We start from the raw sequence: 11,142 nt of genomic DNA, 5'->3' as shown, positions 1-11,142 counted from the left end.
AGGGTTCTAATGGAAAACGTAGACAATAGCAAGGAAAGATAGGTAATGTAAACAGAGAGAAGGAAATTCTAAAAGAAAGTAAGTGCTAGAAATCAAAAACAATGTAACAGAAGTAAATAATGCCTGTGATGAGCTCCTCAGTAGACTGGACAAGGCTGAGGAAAGAATCGGTGAGTGTGAACACATTTCAACAGAAACTCCCCAAGCTGAAATGCAAAGAGAAAAAGGAAATTTTTTTAAAAAGAGAACAGAATAGCCAAGAATTATGGAACAATTTCAAAAAGTGTAACATATTAGTCATTGGAATAGCAGAAGGAAAAAAAAGCAAATAGAGCAGCAGAAATATTTAAAGTAGTAACGACCAAGAATTTTCCAAAATTAATGACGGAAACCAAACAGATTCAAAAAGCTCAGAGAACACCAAGAAATATAAATATCAATATATGCGTCAAATATAACTATTTATTTATTTATACGGAAACCAAACAGATTCAAAAAGCTCAGAGAACACCAAGAAATATAAATATCAATATATGAGTCAAATATAACTATTTATTTATTTATTTATTATTATTATTTTTTTTTTTTTTTAAAGATGACCGGTAAGGGGATCTTAACCCTTGACTTGGTGTTGTCAGCACCACGCTCACCCAGTGAGCAAACCGGCCATCCCTATGTGGGATCCGAACCCATGGCCTTGGTGTTATCAGCACCGTACTCTCCCGAGTGAGCCACAGGCCGGCCCAAATATAACTATTTAAAAAATTATGCCTAAGAATATCATATTCAAATTTCAGAAAACCAAAGACCGAAAGGAAAAAAAATCCTGAAAAAAGCTCGGGTGGGGGTAGGTAGAACCCACCTTACAAGAATAAGAATTACCAAAAAATTCCCTTCAGAAACCATGCAAATAAGAAAAGAATAGAAAGAAAATTTTTAAATATTCAAAGGAAAAAAAAACCCTTATCTGAATTAAATATTCATGATAATAAACAACTCCTAAAAATCAAAAGCAAAATGAAATAAATGAATCTGTGCATAGAGTTGATGGCTTAGCCACACAGAAATCATTTCAAGTGATACTAAAAACACAGTTATTTGACTGAACATCTCTAAGATGTGTATGTACATCTCTAAGAACATGAAGAATTATAAAGAATCTCTAAACTGTTATAAGACATTGTGTTGTTACTAATAATATTGGCATTGTTATTCTGACACCATTACATATGTCTGTGTGTATGGATGAAGAAAAATAAGTAGTTTTGTTAATGTCAATAGAACTAAGATTTTCAGTTTAAAAAGAGATAAAATATGAAATCCAAAAAGTTATGTAAATACTGCTTGATCTAAATTCGAATCTGAATTCAGTGTATTTTCTGTTTTTAAAAATTTGTATTTTTCGTACCATTAAATATACTAATTATCTTGATCTGAGCATCATACAATAATGCACACAGGTATTGATATTCAATGCTGTACTCCACAAATATGTACTATCTATTATGTTTCAATTTTAAAAATATGTACGTATTTCTTTGCACTGTCCACTGAAAAATTTTAGAAGCAAAGCCCATAAGTGTAGAAATAAATACTTCTAGAACCCAGATTATGGTCTCTAAAAGGCACTTTCCAGTAAAAGGAATCAGAATTTCTTGGGAAAACGGTTAATTCCAGGTTTGGGACAAGAAATTTAAAATATGATCCTGAAATATCTTATTATTCCAGAAAGAAAAAAACAAAAAAATTCCATTGGGGTTATATCAAAAGGACTCAGAAGTCAACAGGCTGATCCCTTCCCTGGACAAAGTTGAGACAATTTGAGGATCAAAAAGGACAACTGGAATGGTTTTAAAAACACCAAACAGGTTAAAATGTATGAGTTTGTTATGATACTTAAAATATAAATTTTTATTAAAAACTGTGTTTACTTTTGGAGGATACCAAGGAATCAACTCATTATTTTGAAAACTGGTAAATACAAGGAAAGAATCAAGCATTCATCCTACACAATCTGAATCTCAGCATAACCAAATCATTGATGAAGGAAAGTTTATCTTTATAAAAATTATTCTACTAATAAATGCAGAAGAAATGATATACTAGGAAACCCACTGTCTTACTCATTTTGGGCTGCTGTAACATAATACCATAGACTGAATAGCTTAACAACAAACATTTGTTTCTCACAGTTCTGGAGTCTGATAAGTCCAAGATCAAGCGGCCCGTAGATTCAGTGTCTGGTGAGGGCCCTCTTCCTGGTTTGCAGACAGCTGTCTTCTTGCTGTATCCTCACATGGCAGAAAGCAGAGAGCAGAGAGCAACCACTCTGGTGTCTTCTTTTAAGAGCACTAAACCCATCATAACCCTACCGTCATGAGTTCATCTAAACCTAATTATTTTCTAAAGGCCCCACCAGCTAATACCATCATATTGAGTTATTTCAACATAGGAATTTGGGGGGGAAACATTTAGTCCATAGCACCCCCTAATTAAATAGTGGATCTGGGAAATGATCATTAATGGCTGTTGAAACCACTAGGTGAAAAGCTGATTGAATGCTGATATGGATGGATCAGGCTGTAATAGCTGGACCACTGATCAATCTTAATGCAAAAAGAGGGCCAACTATTGCGTGCCTCCAAATGGAAGAAAACACCACCACCTATGAAATAGTCTTGCCAAATATCAAACCTAAACCTATTCAATCCTCTAGATCAGCACTATTTAACAGAAATATAACGCAAACCACATATGTAATTTTAAATCGGCTGCTAGCCACATTTAAAGAGTAAAAGTTAAATAGGTGAAAATTTAATTTTAATAATATATTTTATTTAACCCAATACATCAATCCTCTAGATCAGCACTATTTAACAGAAATATAACGCAAACCACATATGTAATTTTAAATTGGCTGCTAGCCACATTTAAAGAGTGAAAGTTAAATAGGTGAAAATTTAATTTTAATAATATATTTTATTTAACCCAATACATCAAAAAATCATTGAAATTATCATTGAAACATATAATAACAAAAATAATTAATGTTTACATCTATTTTGCACTAAGTTTTTGAAATCTGTTGTATATTTTACATTTTCAGCATATCACAATTCAGACTAGCCATATTTCAAGTGCTCAGTAGCCACACAGATGCTATTTCAAACAAACCAATGAGAAAAAAATTATGAGATGATGAAACAAATGTGAGTACTGTCTAGGTGTCTGGTTATAGAGAGGGCTTGATATTTATTTTTAGGTGTTTAAGTTTTTAAGAGAGCCTTTATCTTTTAGAGATACAAATTAAAATATTTACAAATGAAATTGTAACATGTCTGGGATTTTCTTCAGAATAATCCAGTGGTGACTATAAGAGGAGTGGATAAGAATGTTGAAGACAAAAGACTGGCCATGAGCTGATTGGCTGACACTAAGAAAATGGCACCAGCTTGCTGTTTAAAGTTACTGTCAGGGCCAGCCCGTGGCTCCCATGGGAGAGTGTGGTGCTGATAACACCAAGGCCACAGGTTTGGATCCCTATATAGGGGATGGCCGGTTAGCTCACTTTGGAGTGCTGATTGGCTGGAACAAATTCTATAGACCATCATGGACCCATGACAAAAAGGATCACCTGATGTGGCTCTGGAAAATGAACACCAATGCTCACTCCTTCCCCTCTCCTGATAAAAACCAGCAACCCTTAAAAGTTATAAAGGTATAATTATGGGGTGGGAGTGGGGCATAGGCCAGGGCTTGGTCTATATGATCTTTCTGAACTGGGCTTGAGATATCTTTTGCCAAATCCCATGGTGTACATAGTCATAATAATAAGGTCAACAAAGCCTCCTAAAATGTTATCTACAAACAGAATGGTCTCCATATTTAATGACCACGATTATTCCAACAGCCAGAGATGCTAATGTCTATAAAGCACCTGGCGTGTGACGTAGGAGCTACTTTAGAGTATCGAAGCTACATCAAGGCAGAACAAAAGATAGGGATGTGGAGAAGGGCTGACAAAGCAAACCTAGATTCTCTTTGCAGCCTTGCCTCTCATTTCCTGTTGGACCATTGGTTGGTCACACTGTCTGGACCTGTGTTCTGCCTCTGTAATTGAGGTAGTTGAAGAGATGATCTGTAACATTCCTCCTAGCTCTAAATTCATATTCTGTGTGTCACTGAGAAGCCTCTTTCTGACAAGGAGAAAGACTAAACTATTTTTTCCCCTTTTTACAATTTGTCCTTTTGCTTTTCACCTATATGTAAATGTATGAGCCTTTGACCAAAACAAAATGACCATCTCTCCTCAGCCCTCTCACCATTAAAATGCAGTGCAGATTTCTGGGGCCAAAAAGGGAAAAAGGAAGTTACTAAGTCACCCTAACTTATTGTTCCTATAGTATCAGGGAGTAATTATGGGTGTAGCCCAGAGGACAACCAGGAGTGGTGATTGCACAGAGAGTGTGGCCTAGACCTCCACCTACCTCTGGCCTTTGTTCTTAAAGGGCAGCAGACACTCTGTATAAGAAAACACAGTTTAGGGAGGTCAGGGAGTGAAATAGGAAAATCCTGGGCTTCTGAGTCATAGTACTGAATTCAAATTCTACATCCCCTGTTTTTTATCCTTGAGCAAGTCACTTAACCTCTCTGGGCCTCAGTTTCTCCTCTGTAAACGGAAGAAGATAATGTCAACCTCAGAGGGTTGCCATGAGCAATAAAGAAGGTAATGTGCTTAAGTAGAGAAAGTACTGTACAAATTATAATGAAAAGAGAAATGGGACAGGCAATGTGTTAAAGATGGAAGAGCAGAGGACATAATATAGGCATGTAGTGAGAAGAAAATTTGCCACACAGTCCTTCTTTAATTATTTCAGTGGATAAATATGTTGCAAGATGGGGCAGGGGTTGGGGTGCAGACAGGAAGAACAGTGAGGAACTATCTTTTCCTCACAGAGTCTATTCCTTGATAATGAATAGACAGATAATGAATAATAACAGACACTAACATTTTGATTTTCTTTATATGCAGATATGTTCATCATCTGATGATTTTCCACTTTCTCTCATCTCTTACGATAGTTCTTTGGTGGTTGGGCGAAATTTGATAGACTGAATGAGCAAAGTGAAGCTTTCTGTCCCTGCAGAATATATGTAATTTTGGAGTTTTCTCCGAGTCTGTAAATTCCAAGAACGCAGGTGATGTCTGTGGGGGTGTTGGTTATTCCATCCCAAGTATCTAGAGAGTGACTGATACTTAGTTGAAAGTGGATAATTTTTTTTTTTCACTGTATAAATGAATGACTTCTAGGTATTAGAAAGAATTAGGATGGGAAAAATATGTAGGATTAAGCAGTATCCCTGGTGCCAGGATATTGGGAAGGCCCTGATCGAGATGTTGGTTTTTATGTGCTGATTGGCTGGAACAAATTCTATAGACCATCATGGACCCATGACAAAAAGGATCACCTGATGTGGCTCTGGAAAATGAACACCAATGCTCACTCCTTCCCCTCTCCTGATAAAAACCAGCAACCCTTAAAAGTTATAAAGGTATAATTATGGGGTGGGAGTGGGGCATAGGCCAGGGCTTGGTCTATATGATCTTTCTGAACTGGGCTTGAGATATCTTTTGCCAAATCCCATGGTGTACATAGTCATAATAATAAGGTCAACAAAGCCTCCTAAAATGTTATCTACAAACAGAATGGTCTCCATATTTAATGACCACGATTATTCCAACAGCCAGAGATGCTAATGTCTATAAAGCACCTGGCGTGTGACGTAGGAGCTACTTTAGAGTATCGAAGCTACATCAAGGCAGAACAAAAGATAGGGATGTGGAGAAGGGCTGACAAAGCAAACCTAGTTCTCTTTGCAGCCTTGCCTCTCATTTCCTGTTGGACCATTGGTTGGTCACACTGTCTGGACCTGTGTTCTGCCTCTGTAATTGAGGTAGTTGAAGAGATGATCTGTAACATTCCTCCTAGCTCTAAATTCATATTCTGTGTGTCACTGAGAAGCCTCTTTCTGACAAGGAGAAAAACTAAACTATTTTTTCCCCTTTTTACAATTTGTCCTTTTGCTTTTCACCTATATGTAAATGTATGAGCCTTTGACCAAAACAAAATGACCATCTCTCCTCAGCCCTCTCACCATTAAAATGCAGTGCAGATTTCTGGGGCCAAAAAGGGAAAAAGGAAGTTACTAAGTCACCCTAACTTATTGTTCCTATAGTATCAGGGAGTAATTATGGGTGTAGCCCAGAGGACAACCAGGAGTGGTGATTGCACAGAGAGTGTGGCCTAGACCTCCACCTACCTCTGGCCTTTGTTCTTAAAGGGCAGCAGACACTCTGTATAAGAAAACACAGTTTAGGGAGGTCAGGGAGTGAAATAGGAAAATCCTGGGCTTCTGAGTCATAGTACTGAATTCAAATTCTACATCCCCTGTTTTTTATCCTTGAGCAAGTCACTTAACCTCTCTGGGCCTCAGTTTCTCCTCTGTAAACGGAAGAAGATAATGTCAACCTCAGAGGGTTGCCATGAGCAATAAAGAAGGTAATGTGCTTAAGTAGAGAAAGTACTGTACAAATTATAATGAAAAGAGAAATGGGACAGGCAATGTGTTAAAGATGGAAGAGCAGAGGACATAATATAGGCATGTAGTGAGAAGAAAATTTGCCACACAGTCCTTCTTTAATTATTTCAGTGGATAAATATGTTGCAAGATGGGGCAGGGGTTGGGGTGCAGACAGGAAGAACAGTGAGGAACTATCTTTTCCTCACAGAGCTGAGTCTGGCTGGAAGGTGAGGCTCACAGAATTGGAACTGTAACCAAACCAAATGCCTAGAGCACTGGTTGTTGATGCTTTTATGAATAAGGGAAGCCAGAGTAGAAGCTCCTCCTTTTCCAATACTGAGAGCCTAGGATTCTAGTAGAGCAAGTTTTTATGGAAGATTCGATTTTTGAGCTAAACCTTGGAGAATGAGTAGGATTAGAATATGACCATTGGGAAAAAGTGAGAAAGCCCAAAGCAATTGGATAGGGTTAGATTATGGCAGGCCTAAAAATTCAGGCTGCCAGTTTGCCCCTTTGTGGTATTGGGGAGCCATTGAAGGTTTTTAGTAAGGGAGTACCCTAATGAAGATAATATTTATGAAAGCTTAGCATACTCACAGAGAATGGCATAAGTACAGGAAGAAGAGAGCAGAGCTGGAGAGGACAAGCAGGGGATGAGGGCAGGATGGGTGATAATCTTCCTTGCATCATGTCTTTACTGCATCCTCTGAGCCAGTCACCAAGTCTTGTTGATCTCTCCTTAAAATATCTTGTACCTATCCCTTCTATGTATTACATCATTCATCCTAGGAGTATATTTACCAGCTGGATTTGACAGGAAGACAGGTGCCACTGATTAAAGCAAGAAGCTGAAGTAGAGAACTAGTTTGAAGGAAGATTGTATTATTCCATTTATAACAAAATACACTAAACTGGGTATTTTATAAAGAAAACAAAACTTATTCCTTACAGTTCCTGAGGCTGGGAAGTCCAAAGTCCAGGGAACACATCTGTTGAGAGCCTTGGTGGTGGCAACAGTGACGGCAGAGTATCACATTGCGAAAACAGTGGAGCAGAGAGAGACTAACCTCCCACGTGCTCTCCTTTTAAAGCCCTTAGAACCACACCCCTGATCACCATTGCTAATCCATTCACTACTGCATGGTCCTACAATCCAATCACCTCTCCAAGGCCCCACCTTTCAATTACCATAGTAGCATTTCCCACCCTCAACCTTTAGAGTGGGGATTAAGCTTCAATGAGGTTGGGGGGGTTGGCAGGGGGATCCAATCTACAGCAAAGATAAATGGTAAATTTGATTTCTGACAGGTGGGGTTTGTGGTAAGCTGAATGTTCAAGTGGAAAAGTAAGTAGAACTGACTTTTCCAACATGACTGGACAAGACTTTCTGCAAGAACAACATGAATTTGGAGAGTCTAACCAAAATCAGATAAAGAGTAAAAAAGAAAAAAATTGAACATACTCTGTCACTCTCTTCTTTTCTCTTTTTATGTGTAATTACTAATGTGGGAACAGAGTATATTTGCATAGTTTGTATTTTCTTTAGCTGGCACTGTGGGGAACAATAACTGGAATTGTAATGGAAATGTTATTTAAGTTTGTTAAACTAAAATAAAAATAGATAAGTAAGAAATGGAAAATGTGGGTAAATATTTTAGCTTTGGGGGGATGTGATTTGGACAACTTACGTCTACTATGTAATTGGATTCTGTGAAAGGATTTATGACCAACATAAATGATGCTGGGAGAGTTCTAAGACAACATTTTACTATTTGAAAGGAAAACAGATCTTCAGAGGGGAGACCACCTTCCCATGCATTCATAAAAATTAGAGGAAAACTTCACCAGCCCACCAAGCTTGCAATGTTCAGTCTCGAGGGCTAATCTTGCCTAAGTTTCTTTACAAAAGGAGAGTCCTGAAGATGCTGGCCCTGTTTCTCAATTATCGGAGTAGCCCTCACTCCCTTACCTTTTGGTTTCTCTCCCCTTACTTTTATTTCCTCCCTCTTGTGCCTTTTTGATAGCAACTATAAAGCAGTGGTTTTGAAATGGTTATAAAACTTTTATTTGAAGCAGAGATGATTATGTACTTAGGGACAAAAGGGAAAAAGAACTAAATAAAAGGAAGTGACTCTAAGCTCTTAAGAAAGAGAAGACCATTAATAGCAACATCTTGATTTTGTTAAGAGACAAGCTGAAGCCATCCAAAGTAGGCAGGGAGCGAGGTGATAATAAGAGAAAATGTGTTTCACAGACAAAGGAGCAGACAGCAGGGGAGAGCAGTTCAGGGAAAGAGGCGAACATTAGGGAGAGAGCAGAAAGGACCCGATAATCCCTCTGGATCATACTGTTGGAAGCAAGGGCCCTTTGAACTCCTTGGCAACTTCGGCCTGTTCTCAAAGTAGATTGTGAGGAATGAGAACAAAAGAAAAATTCACTCTGAGTTCATCTTGTCAGAGCAGGGGAAATTGCTTTGCGGCCAGCACTAAAAGATGGTAAAGGTAGAAAGTGGAACTGAGTAACAGAAAAAAAAGTGTCAGGTCACTGGGAGCTTGCCTAGCGTAAAGTGAGATAAAACCATGACTGACAAGACATTCAGGTCCTACCACTATACTTGTACTGCTATACAAGTCACATCTAACCAGTGCTCAGCTGGCTAAAACCTGAAGATAATGCCTCAACTACTCTAGAATGTTTGTTCACTTGACAAACAGTAATTGAAATACTGTGTCAGCCAGGACTATTGCTGTTAATGTTATAAGGTGCAATAGGAGCCGTTATATCCTTGTACCAGTTGGTTCTGTGAGGCCAGAAAGGATCACTGGAAAGCGAGTATTGGGAAATTGATGTTGACCCTGAAAGGGCACAGGCCTAGCAGAAAATAGGGGTGAGATATATGAGAACCAAGTGGAACTAGAAAGAAATGTGTGTATGTTTGAATTCCTTGTTATCGACTGATTGTTTGTGTCTCCCCACCCCCCACCACCCCAATCCATATGTGGAAGTCCAAATCCCCAATGTAATAAATAGTATTTGGAAGGTAGTCATGAAGGTAGAGCCTCATGAATAGTAGTGCCCTTATAAAAGTGACCCCAGAAAGCTCTCTAGTCCTCTCTCTGCCATGTGAGGATATAACAAGAAGATAGCAGTCCACAACCCAGAAGAGAGACCTCACCAGAACCCAACCATTGGCACCCTGATCTCAGAGTTCCGGCTTCCAGAACTGTGAAAAATAAATTTCTGTTGTTTATAAGCCACCCAGTCTGTGCTATTTTGTTATATAGCAGCCTGAACTAAGACAATCCTTAAGAGGAAAGAAACAACCAACTCACAAAAATCCTGATGTATGCCTGTGGTCCACGCATAATTACTAATGGCACCCTCCCTTTTACATGCAAAAGTGCCCTAGTTTCAACAAATTATGTGGTCAGCCTAACGTGAGTGGTAGAGATGACCTCCAACCTTGAAATTTCCCATCCGTAAAACAGAAGGGTGAATAAGATGATGCATACCTTCCCTTTTGGCAGATTTAGAATGGTTCTGGGACTTATCTGGGGGTCATGCAATTGAGATGGGACAACACGGGAATCTGTTAATGTGGGAATCTCTAAACAGCTGCAGGAACCAGATCCGGTGGGTACAGTTTCTGTATATTTTGATCAGTTGAGAAATTTTTAAGTGCTAAAGATTCCAAAGCCCTCCCTCCAGATTCTAAGCCAGAGGTTGCAAAGTAGACACCCCAAGGCTTGTTTGGCTGGCAAAATATTTTTTAAAATTGATACAGCATTTAAAAATTTTGAGATTTCATCTGGAAACCCAGATTTGGGGCTTCTCTTGAAAGGCTGGAATAATTGACAGCACAGGACCCACAGCAGCAATTAGTAAGTGGTGGGCAGCGGCTGTCCCATCTAAATGGGGTAGTTGCTCTCTAGTTTGATTGTCTCTACCACTCACATTAGGCTGACCATACAGTTTGTTCAAACCAGGGCACTTTTGAGAGTATAAGGGAGGGTGCTGTTAGTAATTATGCCTGGACCACAGGCATAAACTAGGATTTTTGTTAGCAATGAGCATGTATGATTACCCTAATTCACACTGCTTTCACTGGGCTTGCTTCATTTCTCTTTGCCCTGTTATTTGACTTTTGTAGTCACAAATCAGGGAATCTCATAAGGAAGATGGGAGAGAAAAGGTGTAAAATGAGTAAGACACATGAAGATTGTAAAGAAAGCAAAGACATTAAAAAGAATATTAAAATGAACGTCAATACCACCAAATCTTTAGGTAAAGGAACAGCCTTGCTGGTGGTTGGCTCAGTGTTTTTTTTTTTTTTTTTTTTTTAAAAGATGACCGGTAAGGGGATCTCAACCCTTGGCTTGGTGTTGTCAGCACCACGCTCAGCCCCAGAGCAAACCGGCCATCCTTATATAGGATCTGAACCCGTGGCCTTGGTGTTATCAGCACCGCACCCTACCGAGTGAGCCACGGGCCGGCCTAGTGGTTGGCTCAGTGTTTAAGTTTGACCTTCCAGGCTCCCTGCCCTACACAGCACTGTCAGCT

This window comes from Galeopterus variegatus, unplaced genomic scaffold (genome assembly GCF_000696425.1).
Source record: "Galeopterus variegatus unplaced genomic scaffold, G_variegatus-3.0.2 Scaffold84, whole genome shotgun sequence".
NCBI lineage: Eukaryota > Metazoa > Chordata > Mammalia > Dermoptera > Cynocephalidae > Galeopterus > Galeopterus variegatus.
Note: the sequence above shows the minus strand (reverse complement) of the source record.